Genomic DNA, 13,775 nt, shown 5'->3' with positions numbered 1-13,775 from the left:
AACTTTTCCATGAAGGATAGGTGGTATGGCACGGTCCAACTGGATGGAGTGTTCCGCGGCAATGTGACCAGACCTATCCTTCGCAACACCGGGGACAGATAGAACCTCAGCACGTAGTGACACTTGGTGTTTGCGTACTGGGGCTCCACACAGCTTGAGGCAGCTGCACACGAAGGTGGTCATCAGGATGAGGGCGACATTGGGTACATTTTTTCCGTCCTAATCCAGAAGTTTGAACAACGTGTCCCTCTGAACCCGGTCCATTTTGCTTCTCCAGGTAAAGTGGAAAATGGCTCAGGTGACCGCCACAGCGCAGGACTGGTGTATGGGCCAGAATGCGCCACATACAGCAACAACATGAGCGCCTCGCACCTGATGACCAGGTTCTTACTCGCAATGGAGAAAGATTGATGCTCCCACATGCTCAGTTTATGGTGTACCCTGGCTATTCGCTCCTTCCAGGTTTTGGCACACACCCCGGCCCTTCCGAACCATATCCCCAGCACCTTCAGGTAGTCTGACCTGACGGTGAATTGGACAAAGGATCGGTCAGCCCAGTTCCCGAAGAACATGGCCTCTCTCTTGCCGTGGTTAACTTTGGCTCCCGAGGCCAGTTCGAACTGGTCGCAGATGCTCATCAGTCTGCGCACAGACAGCGGGTCCGAGCAGAAGACGGCGACGTCATCCATGTACAGGGAGGTTTTAACCTGAGTGCCTCCGTTGCCTGGGATTGTCACCCCTCTTATGCCCGCATCCTTCCTGATGGACTCAGCAAAAGGTTCGATACAGCAAACAAACCAGACCAGGGAGAGAGGACAGCCCTGTCTGACCCCAGATTAGATCGGGAAACTTTCTAATTCCCACCCATTGATTGAGACTGCACTACTGATGTTTGTGTAGACCAGTTTTATCTAATTGCAGATTCCCTCCCCAAACCCCATTTTGGAGAGCACGTCCATCATGTAGGTATGTGATATCCTGTCAAAAGCCTTCTCCTGGTCCAAGCTGATGAGGCAGGTGTCCACCCTCCTGTCCCGTACATAGGCAACCGGAGCGGAGCATTGTTGTACATTACATCTGCTGCAAGGTGGCAACCGCCCACCACCTCCTTAACTTCAGAGATGGTGAAGTTACCTCCCCGCAGCAGAATACTCAGGCCGGAGGAACGGTAATCATTACCCCCTGACCAGATCGATGGCCTGTGGGACCACCATTGCAACTATTGCCTGCAGATGCTGAGATGTGGTATTCCACACTTCTGCGGAAACAGGCTTTGACCTTGGCGAGGTAGTCCAAAGTTGAAACACATCACATAGTGGATTTAATGCTATGCATGTTAATTGAAGCAATCTTTATACCTGTTTTTAAGTTAGTTGTTGCTTCCCACACCAGTTGTCCTTGCTAGTCCCAGTCCTTCCGTATGTTCCTTCATACCCATAGTGTACACAAGCAATTTCACGTTCGCTGTGCTCAGAAACCGCTCCTGGTTTCTCATGCATAGTTTGTTCCGCTGGGGTGACATCGGGGGGGGGGTGGGGTGGCGGTCTTGTAGGCAGCAAGGTTTGGGCTGTCCTCTGCTGTTGGTGTCTTTCCCCTCTGTTCCTCCTTGAAAACATCACTGCTCCCGGCTTCCCGGAGCCGGAGTGCGCCCGATGCTTCTTTGTTCTCGGTGTCCCGGAGCTGGGATGCACTGGGCATGTCGCTAGGTTCAGCACTTTGGGTTTGGGGGGCGCTGGGCCCATTACAGCTTCCAGTGCCCCAGAGCTGGGTGGGGCTTTATCTTCCAGCTCCTTTGAGTTCTGCCGCTTCTTTTGCAGGTGCCGTCGTTCCGGCCCTTCCTCGTCCAGTGAGGAGGAGCTGCCGTAGTCTGTCTCAGATGGTGGCCTCCTCTTGCCATTGGTTTGGGTGGTGGCCTGTTCCTTTTTTGGAGGCTTTTTCTTTATGGTTTTCCTTTGTACCACTTGCCACTGCCCAGTTTGTCCATCTGCTGCCTCCTCCTCCATTGATTCTGCCTGTAGCGGAGGGGTTTCCGGGCACGGGGTAGGTGTTGGGTCGTTAGTTTCAGCTGCCTCCCCTTTCTTCTCCTTCTCAGGTAGACTTTCCTCGCTGCGGAAGTTAGATGCCACGTGACCAGATTTCCCACAGGTGCGACAAACTCTGGGCTGCCCCACAGAGGCCAAGAAGTCTCGACTTCCCCCGATAGCGAAGCTGGAGGGAGGATGGATGATGGCTCCGTTGGCATCGACCTTCAAGGTCACCTTGACCTGCCGCTTGCTGGTCCAAATCCCAAAAGGGTCCTTGACATCAGTGCTGCTGCTGGGCACCTCGATGTACCTGGCGAGGAAGGTGAGTACATCCACGACAGGAACATGGGGGTTATAGAGGTGAATTGTCACCACCCAGTCACGTTGCGATGGCAGTGTGAAGACTGGCTCCACTGTGAGGATGGACAGCGGTGCCTGGTTTCCCTTTTCCTTGAACACCTTCAGCAACTTGATGCATCCCGCCACGTTCTTGAAATTCACGTCGAAATATCCACTGCTGGGGAAGTCCTGCAGACAGAAGATGTCCACAGCTTGGAATCCACAGCAATCAATATGGATTTTCTTAATGAAGAAGGTACGGTCAACCAGTGCACCTACTTCCTTATCCGTCACCACCACCCGAATGGTGTTACTCACTCCCTGGCCTGAAGCTCTAGAATTGGTTACAGCCATTTTACTCAAAGCCTCCCTGGAACAGGATCAAAGGCCACTGATCATGGTCTCTCCCTGCCAGGTTATTTTTTTTTATTTCCAAAATATACTTTATTCATAAAAATCTGTAAAAATTATATTACCAGTTTCAAACAGCACCAAGTCAAAAATACAAACAGTGCAAAGGAGGTCCGTTTGCTTCATTACAATTATGAGTTGCCTCACAACCCTTCCATTTCACATTTGTCATGCCAATTACATTTTTACATTTTACAGCAAATGAAAATTTTCCCGATACAGTTCGAGGGGTTTCCCATGGATCTAACCCCTCAGTTCAGCTTGGTGGGGGGAACCTTACTCTGTGGTCTTTCCCCATTGAGCCTTTGCTGCGGCTGCCCCAAGCTTTAGTGCGTCCCTCAGCACGTAGTCCTGGACCTTGGAAAGTGCCAGTCTGCAACATTCGGTTGTGGACAACTCCAGACCTCTGGATTACTAGTCCAGAAATTTTTTTTTTTTTAATTTCCAAAATATACTTTATTCATAAAAATATGTAAAAATTACATTGCCAAACAGTTTCCAAACAGCACCAAAAAATACAAACATTGCAAGGGAGATCAGTTTCCTTCAATACTGTCATGAGTTTCTTCCCAACCCTTCCGTTTCACAATTGTCATGTCAATTACAGTTTTACATTTACAGCAATTGAGAATATTAACGATACAGTTCGAGGGGTTTCCCATGGATCCAGCCCCTCAGTCCAGCTTGGTGGGGGAACCTTACACTGTGGTCTTTCCCCATTGAGCCTTTGCTGCGGCTGCCCCAAGCTTTAGTGCGTCCCTCAGCACGTAGTCCTGGACCTTGAAATGTGCCAGTCTGCAACATTCGGTGGTGGACAACTCTTTGCGCTGGAAGACCAGCAAGTTTCGGGCAGACCAAAGGGCGTCTTTCACCGAATTGATAGTCCTCCAGCAGCAGTTGATGTTTGTCTCGGTGTGCGTCCCTGGGAACAGCCCGTAGAGCACAGACTCCTGTGTTACAGAGCTGCTTGGGATGAACCTTGACAAAACCCACTGCATCTCTTTCCACACCTGCTTTGCAAAGGCACATTCCAGGAGGAGGTGGGCGACCGTCTCTTCCCCACCACAGCCAACGCGGGGGCACTGTGCGGAGGGGGCGAGACTTCGGGTGTGCATGAAGGATCTGACGGGGAGGGCCCTTCTCACCACCAGCCAAGCTACGTCTTGGTGCTTGTTTGAAAGTTCTGGTGATGAGGCATTCCGCCAAATGACTTTGACGGTCTGCTCGGGGAATCATCCGAAAGGATCCACCGTTTCCTTTTCCCGTAGGGCCTTGAGGACATTCCGTGCAGACCACTGCCTGATGGACAGGTGGTCAAAGGTGTTTTCCCGCAGAAACTGCTCCACGAAGGATAGGTGGTACGGCGCCGCCCAACTGCATGGTGCGTTCCGCGGCAATGTGACCAGGCCCATCCTTCGCAACACCGGGGACAGATAGAACCTCAGCACGTAGTGACACTTGGAGTTTGCGTACTGGGGATCTACACACAGCTTGATGCAGCTGCACACGAAGGTGGTCATCAGGATGAGGGCCACGTTGGGTACATTTTTCCCGCCCATGTCCAGAGATTTGAACATCGTGTCCCTCCGGACCCGGTCCAGAAATATAACCCCGACGCTCCCATATATGTCCATCACTGCCAGCTCCTTCCATTTCAAAGTCTCCCTGGGTGAATTCTATTATCTTCACTGTATAACTAAGCTGCTTATCATTCCTCAAAGCGTACAATATTTTGCATTTTTCAGCATTAAGTTTCATTCACCACTTGTTTGCTTAACTGTAAGACAGATCTAATTCCTTTTGCAAAACCTTAACTGCGTGCTCTGTGTTTACTGCCCTCCCTCAGCAGTGTGACAACACATCTCTCATGAATGTTCTCCAGGGATGATTCCACAATTCAGTACTCTCAGCAAGGAATGAAAGGTGTTCCCAAGGAGCACTTCTTGGCAAATCATGGGCATCCAGCCACTAATTTTCACTCCATTTCCCAACAAGTGCTATTTATTGCCAGCACCTCCAGATCACAGGTTCTGCTTCGTCTTTTATCCAACTTCTTCTCTGGTCCAACATTTCACCCGAGATTCTCACAGGTTTTAGTTTCATAATCTTTCATGTGGAACATTGACAAAGGCCTTATTTTATTTGAAACAGCTTCAAAGAAGTCAAGTCCAAAATTCTCAGCGGGAGGCTTTATCCTGTTTTTCCTTTTATAGGTAGGCGTTAAGTATTTTGTCTTTCTCGGGCAACCACCTTCCTGGAAAGTTGTCTGATACTTTTGAAGAATTCCTGGTGATGTGGTAAGAAAGAAAACTCATTTGGTTTCATCAGATCGGATGGAATAATAATAATAATTTAGCTACCTAATGTATTTGGAGGGGAACAAGTGGCTTCCTGCTTTATTCAGTCGGCTTCAAGGAAATAAAGGAATTAATATCATCAGTTCCACACTTGCAATATTACTATGACTCTCTCCTGTCTGGGGAAAATGGCTGCCAGGTTCTCACTGGGGCTTTTATTCCTTTCATTTCATCACCTCAATGACACAAACACAAGTTTTTCATTTCCCTTCATTACGGTTGGACAGACATATTCTATATCTTGCAAATTTATCACAAATGTCAACTCAATTTTGGTGCTCTTTTAGCTTCTCCTTAACTTTTCTTAATGTGTCCTTGGTTGATTTTAGTGCATATTCAACCTCAGATGCTCTCCTTCCCATTGAATCTTTTCTTTGTTGTGCTTGCGGTTAAGCTGGCTGTAAACATTCTTCAAACTTTTACCACCCCATCCCATTTCCAAAAAAATTAAATAACTACTGCAAAAAATGTTTGGCTGCCTATTATCTCACTTATCTTTCTACTGTTCACTTCCTGGCCTGGTCTGGACTGGTGTACTCAATTATACTATTTCCTGACCTGCTCTGGTCTACCACTGACAGCTGTGCTATAAAATGGCTAAATAACCCCTGTGATCTCTGTTGGTGCTTCTCACTTTGTCTTCACAGAGAACATTGATGCTATCACCTTTCTATCTGCTGCTGCCATTCAACGTTTGCTTCAAATCAAATAGCTGCAAACACAGGGAAGCCTTTTAAACCTCCTGGGCCCAGCCACGTGGTGAAGGTCTCATCATTCTAAATCAAGAAGAGACTTTTCCAATCATCCAGTCTTCAGAAGTTTAAAGAGCTAAGGTTAAGCAGGTTCCCAAATTTAGTAGAAGCAATTTTTGCTGATAAGTGCACAAAGAAGAAAAATGGGAGATTCATTGGACAATGGGAGCTCATATTATACATGAAATGTCTTGGAGACTCCACATCCTGGCTTTATACAACCATAATCTTTGAGAAGCCCCTACTGATTCTTCAGCTTTATCTTCCTCTGTGTTTCTCAGTCTTCCTTCTAGCTCGACAGTTTCTCCTAACTCTCTTATTCTCACAATCAGTCGGTTCCACTGATCAGGAGAAGAATTTTAATTGATTTTGACCTGTTCACTATGACACTGCAGGGACTCAGCACTACCTGCCTGTGATCTCTCCCCAAACGCTTTAACTCTTGGCAGAATTCTGTGTTTTCGGATTCTTGCTGGAATTGCTTCCTCATAATCTAATTCTTTTGCTAAACGATTTATTAGATGACAAAACTTTATTGGTTCAGCTTAAATGTGTCAAGTTTTGTTCTCATTACTCATATTCGTATTTCTTTTGGTTGATTGCTTCATTAAACTTTTCTTTTGGAAATAAAAGACATAACTAAACCTGCATACCTAGTCTTTTCACAGCTTCTTATTGCCTCACTTATTGCCTTTTTGCATCTCGCCTTCATTTCAATGTCGGTGTCTGTTTCCTGATACTACAGGAGCATTATACAACTCCTTCTGGAGTATACGTGATGCTGAGAGACCCTGAAATCCACCACCCCAGGAAACGATTTGCTGCTAAAGATACAGTGGGAGACAGGGCCAACACCATGGAATTTTAGGGCCAGAATCTATAATAAGTTCTGTGTCGCATCAAATTAACAACAATTTGCATTTGTATAGCACCTTAACATAGTAAAATGTCCCAAGGCACTTAAAAATTAAACGATTATTTGAGAAATATTCAAGTTGTCAAATTACATCGGTCAGCTCAGTGCACTGTCCCTTTAATTCTGTGCAGAGTGCTGATCTGTCGCTCTACACCTTTAAATTAATCAGTAAAGAACAGCTAATTAATCCCCGGGAGCAGATTAATTCTGATGAGCTCAGCACACTCTTGAGAACACAGATACCTCAACTCTTAATAACTTGGGCACACAGTATTTACTTTTAACATGCAGCTGTAACATAAGAAAGGAACATTTTTGGACTTCAATCACTTTGCTTTAAATACCATAACAGCAGCAAATTACAAATTTGACACCATTGGTGAATTCATGCTCATTCCAAATTCAGAAATATACAGTTCAAACTTAATTGTATACAAGGGCCTGGAAAATAGTTTAGGCCAGTTTTGAAGCTTCAAATGGGTGCAAGGAATGATTGGAGCTCCAAATATTAAGACAAATTGGTCCTTGGGCCTCAGATGTATAATGGTGGCGAGCTATTGCTGCCTGTTGCACCTTCACAGGCAGCTCGCCTGACTGAAGGGCTCCATTCTGGCCTGCCTGTCTTGCTGTTAGTGGCCCTCAGGTCAGTCCTCAGAGGGTGGTACAGTGTACTGGCTAGTTTTAACGCGTGAAATCCAGACAGATCAGCTCTGACTAAGGTTCCCAGTTCAGAGTTGCCACCGACACACACAAGCAGAGTCCAAGGAGAGAGGAAGAGACATGGAGCCTATAAAAAGAGGCATCAACTGTGGAGCCTAACCGCACTTTGTGCTGTGCAGGGTTTTTCTGGCTTTAGTTTCAGGGTGACTATCAGCAGGGTACAGGATTACTACTAATTACAGGTTGGAGTGCAACCAGTATTACTATTAATTATCAGTGCAATTTCAATGATTTACCATTAGTTACTGGTAGAATCAAGTTCCTCCCACCTGACCTCCCATCTGTAAATCACTTCCCCACCTTTGGTTTCTCTTCACCCACTCTTGGATGGTCTGTTGGTTCTTAGAATATCTCGTACAGTGGCTGCTGACATGAAACCACAAACAAAGATTCTCAACGACAGGGGACCCAACCTTCATAAGGTGAGGGCAATAACATTTGTAAAAGTCATGTGATCAGATATCACATGATTGCACAATGTGCAGTCAGATGTTATGTGGCCAGAATATCACATGATCAAACCTCCAGGATTACCTTCAACCAGAGTTGGCAACTGTAGGCTGGGTTGTGGGGTGGCGGGTGGGTGGAGGTGATGGAAAGCAGGAGCGGGCACAGCAGGAAAGCTGTGGAGTCAAGAGAAGCACTCCTGCACTTCCTGGTTTGGCATCAGTTTTTCAGTGGTGGCTGTTAATTAGGTGGCATCCAAGGCCAGGGCAGCCCAATTTATCGGGAGTTAGGGTTGCCAATTCTGGTTGGAAGCATTCCTGGAGGTTTAATCATGTGACATTCTGATCACATGACACCTGACCATGTGATACCCAATCATATGATTTATTTATCCCATTCACTTTGAAATGAAATTTTAGTCCTTGCCTCAATAGGCACATGCAGTGAAGTATCCCATGGTCTTCACTTCAAGAACCTTTCTCACTCCTTCCCCCTCATTTCTTCTAGTGAGAATCCTTCATTTCTGTTCCCTCTTTCCCCATTCACCCACCAGTAGATATAATCTTTCATTATTTACCCACAGTAAGGCACCCTGGTTTCACTTTTACGCCACCCGAATGAGCGGATTTGTGGCGGGTGGGGTGTAAACTGGAGTGGGAGGTGGGGTGGGGGGGGGGCATTCCCGATCCCCTCCTGCCCCCGTTGCCAATTTACATGAGGCGGTGGCAGCGAGAAACGGCCCACCTTCCCCAGGCCAATTAACTGGCACTTAAGGGCCTCCGCCCGCCGCCACGGGTATTTTAGCTTTGGCTGTAGGGCAGCTGAGGCCTCAAAAAGCCCCCCTGATGAAACCGGTCGGCCTTTCCTGCAGGCTGTTGGGGGGGGCCCTCCTGATTGGGTACTCTGTGCCCCCTGGATGGCCGCACCTGTAACCCCAACCACCCCCAATGCATAGCACTCCCCCCTGCCCCTCTAAGTGACCCACCCGTGCCTCGCCGGGGCCCAAACAATTGTCCCCAGCGAGGCTCTAAAAACTTACCTTTTTTCCAGGGCCGTCCTTCATCTTCTTCCGATGGCTGGGTATAGTCCCAGCAGTGGCCACCATTCCCAGTGACGCTGCTGGGACTAAAAGCTGCCGGCCCACTGTTTGGCCAGCAGCTCCATTAGACAGGACTTCCTAACTCAAGGAGGTGCAAGTCCTGCCCAAGACCAATTAAAGGCCTAGGGATCAAAAAATCCCAGTCTGGCTCAACAGGCCCGGCGGAGGCAGGCTCACCACCGACCCTTCGACCAGTGGGCAGGGCCTCCCACCCAATGAAAAGTTCCGGCCAATGTTTCAGGTCTGTGTGACCTTTTATCAGAACTGACAAAAGTTCGAAATATAAAAGGTTTTGAGCAAGTGAAATGGGAGAGGAGGAAGAAGAACAAATGGGAAGGTCTGCGATAGGGTGGAGGGAAGAGATTAAATGACTAACAGTTTCATGGTACAAAGCCAAAGTGGGTAGAATCATAGAGCCACAGAGTCATTTATGGCACAGAAGGAGACCATTTGGCCCATCGAGCCCATACCAGCTCTCCGCGGTGCACTCCAGTCAATCCCACTGCCCCGCTTGATCGCCATAGCCTGCAAGTTTATTTCCTTCAAGTGGCCATCCAATTTCCTTTTGAAATCATTGATTGTCTCTGCTTCCACCAACCTTGTTGTCAGCGAGTTCCAGGTCATTACCACTCGATGCATAAAAAAGTTCTTCCTCACATTCCCCCTGCATCTCTTGCGCAAAACTTTCAATCTGCATTCCCTAGTCCTTGTACCATTAGCTAATGTGAACAATTTTTCCTTGTCTAACTTATCTAAGCCTGTCATAATCATGTGCACCTCTGTCAAATCTCCCCTCAATCGCCTTTGCTCCAAGAACAACAACCCCAACTTTTCAAACCTAACCCCATCCCTGGAACCATTATGGTAAATCCCCTCTGCACCCTCTCAAGGACCCACACATCCTTCCTAAAATTTGGTGACCAGAACTTGACCTAGCCGGAGCTTTATAAAGTCCAGCATAACCTCCCTGCTTTCGTACTCAATGTTTCCATTTATGAAGCCCAAGATCTCATATGCTTAATTCACCACACTCTCAATATGTCCTGCCATCTTCAAAGATCGGTGCACCTGCACCCCCCCAGTCCCTTTGTTCTTGCACACTCTTTAGAACTGTGCCAATAAGTCTATATTGTCTCTCCTTATTCCTTTTGCCAAAATGCTTCACCTCACACTTGTCTATATTAAATTCCATTTGCTATTTGTCTGCCCATTCTGCTCATCTATGTCCTGTTACAGGTGCTTCATATCATCCTCACTGTTTGCCACTTCTCCAAGTTTGGTGTCATTGACAAATTTTAAAATTGTACTCTGTATTCCATGATCCAAGTCATTTATATATAGCAAAAAAGCAGTGGTCCTAGCACTGACCTTTGGGGAACACCAGTGTCTCCCATCCTCCAGTCTGAAAAAAAACATTTACTACGACTCGTTGTTTTCTGTTCTTAAGCCAATTTTTTTATCCAATTGGACACTGATCCTCCTATTCCATGAGCCTCAATTTTGTTAACCAGCCTTTTATGTGGTACTTTATCAAACGCTTTCCTAAAATCCATATAGACAACATCCACCGCATTCCCTTCATCAACCTTCTCTGTTGCTTCATCAAAAAATTCAATTAGATTAGTGAAGCACAATTTGCCTTTTACAAATTTAATTGACTTTAATTAACTCAAATGTCTCCAAGTGCCTGTTGATTTTTCCCTGATTATAGTTTATAGTTATAGATTATAGTTTCTAAAGCCTTACCCACCACTGTTGTTAAACTAACTGGCCTGTAGTTGCTAGGAATTTCCTTACACCCTTTCTTGAATAAGGGCGTCACATTAGCCACTCTCCAATCCACTGGCATCTGCCCCGTATCTAGGGAAGATTGACAGATTATGGCAAGCCCTTCGATTATCTCCACCCCCACTTCCTTTATCAACCTGGGACGCAAGCTATCTAGACCAGGTGACTTATCTACCCTAAGCATAGCCAGCCTTATCAGTACCTCCTCCCTCTCAATTTTTGCCCTATCCATTGCCTCTACTCTCTCTGCTTCTACCAATATTTTGTCCTATTCCTCTTCCTTAGTAAACACTGATACATAGTACTCATTAATATTCTAGCCTTGCCCTGCACCTCTAAGCATATATTACCCTCTTTGTCCCTAATAGATCCCACCCCCCCACCTCTTACTACCCGCCTACTATTTACATGCCAGTAAAGATTTTTGGGTTTGCTTTTATGTTGACTGCCATTCTATTCTCATATTCTCTCTTTGCCAGTCTTTTTTTTTTCACTTCCCCTTTCAATTTGTTGCATTTGGCCTGGTTCTCACTTGAAGAATTCACTTGACATGCATCATACACCCTCTTTTTTGTTTCATCATAATCTCTATCGCCCTCAACATCCAAGGAGCCCTGTTCTTGGTTCCCCTACCTTTCACCCTTATTGAAATGTACCAAGCCTGTAGCTGAAGCAGTTTCTTCCTTAAAGATAACCCATTGTTCCATTACAACTTTTCCTGTCAGTCTTTGGTTCCATTTTACCCTGGCTAATTCGCTTCTCATCGCGTTAAAATTAGCCCTCTCCAATCTAGACATTCTACCTTATTTTGTTCCTTGTTTTTCTGCATTACTAATCTAAACTTTATTATACAATAATAAAGCGGCACAGTGGCGCAGTGGTTAGCACCGCAGCCTCACAGCTCCAGCGACCCGGGTTCAATTCTGGGTACTGCCTGTGTGGAGTTTGCAAGTTCTCCCTGTGTCTGAGTGGGTTTCCTCCGGGTGCTCCGGTTTCCTCCCACAGCCAAAAGACTTGCAGGTTGATAGGTAAATTGGCCATTATAAATTGCCCCTAGTATAGGTAGGTGGTAGGGGAATATAGGGACAGGTGAGGATGTGTTAGGAATATGGGATTAGTGTAGGATTAGTATAAATGGGTGGTTAATGGTTGGCACAGACTCGGTCGGCTGAAAGGCCTGTTTCAGTGCTGTATCGCTAAATCTAAATCAAAACAATGATCACTCTTAACCAAGTGCACCCCCACAGACACTTGGTCCACTTGGCCCACCTCATTTCCCAGCATCAGATCCAGCAATGCCTCCTTTCTAGTTGGACTGAGAACATACTGATCAAGGAAGTTCTCTGAACACATTTCAGAAATTCCTCCCCTTCCTTACCCTTTACTCTAACATTAGCCCAATCAATATTTTGTAAATGCCCCCAATATCACCACTCTATTGTTCTTGCACATCTCTGTAATTTTCATGCTAACAGTATTTCATTATTTGGAAGCCTATAGAATACCCCCAGTAGCCTGGTCATACCCTTTTTTGCTTCTCAACTCTAACAAAATGGATTCTGTCCATGCCCCCTCAAGGATATCCTCCCTTTTCAACACTACAATGTCTTCCCTAATCAGTACTGCCACCCCACCTCCCTTTTTTCCTTCTCTATCTTTTCTGAACACTTTATACCCTTGGGCATTAAATGTCCAGTCCTCGCCATTTTTAAGCAATGTTTCTGTTATTGCCACTACATCATATTCTCATACTGCTATTTGTGCTTGTCGCTCACCAACCTTATTCATCACACTTTGTGCATTTACACACATGTATTATAATCCATCTTTGCATTCCTCATAGTAACAGGACAAGGGAAGAAACAAAAGATGTGTCTGGATGAGGTGTAAATGGCAGGATTGCAGCCGTCCAAACAGGAAGTGAAGATGTTGGGAAAGAAACAAGGGGTGGGGGAACAAAAAAACGAGCTAGCAAAAAAGACAGGAGAAAGAAAAAAATGGGGGCAGAGGTTATAATCTAAAATTATTGAACTCAATATTGAGTGTGGAAGGCTATAAAGTGCCCAGTCGAAAGATGAGGTGCTGTTCCTCTAACTTGTGATGAACTGTAGCAGGCCAAGGACAGAAAGGTCAGAGTGGGAACAAGGTGGAGAATTGAAAAGACAAGTGACAGAAAGCTTGGGGTCGCGCTTGTGGACTGAATGGAAGTGTTCCACAAAGTGGTAACCTAGTCTGCATTTAATCTCCCCAGTACAGAGGGGACCACATTGTGAGCCGTGAATACACTATACCAAATTTAAAGAAGTACAAGTAAATTGCTGTTTCACTTGGATGGAGCGTTTAGGGCCCTGGACATTTGATAATTTTAGATCATAACCTCTGCCCCATTTTTTTTTCTTTTTAAGTGCTTTTTTTGCTGGTTCAATTCCTTTATCCACCCCTCACCCCCCACACCCATTGTTTCTTAATCCTTTTACTTTGCGTTTGGAAGGCTGCTCTCCTCTTATTTACACCTCATCCAGACACTCGTCCACTCATTACTACTCACTTTGGCATTATACCATGAAACCTATTGTCATTTAATCTCTCCTGCCCTCCACCCTATCACAGACCTTCCCTTTTGCTGTTCTTCACCACCCCCCCCCCCCCCCACCCCCCCCAACCCCATTTCACTTTTGCCAGTTCTGATGAAAGGTCACATAAACCTGAAACGTTAACTCTGTTTTTCTCTCCACAGTACTGCCTGACCTGCTGAATATTTCCAGCATTTTCTGTTTTTGTTTCAGATTTCTAGCATCCACAGCATTTTGCTTTTGCTCTATTATCAGTGACTTGGATAAGGGGAATGAGAGTAATATATCCAGGTTTGCTGATGATACAAAGTTAGGTGGAAAAGTAAGCTGTGAGGAGGACACAAAGAGG

Source organism: Heterodontus francisci, chromosome 1, assembly GCF_036365525.1.
Source record: "Heterodontus francisci isolate sHetFra1 chromosome 1, sHetFra1.hap1, whole genome shotgun sequence".
NCBI classification, from domain to species: Eukaryota; Metazoa; Chordata; class Chondrichthyes; order Heterodontiformes; family Heterodontidae; genus Heterodontus; species Heterodontus francisci.
Note: the sequence above shows the minus strand (reverse complement) of the source record.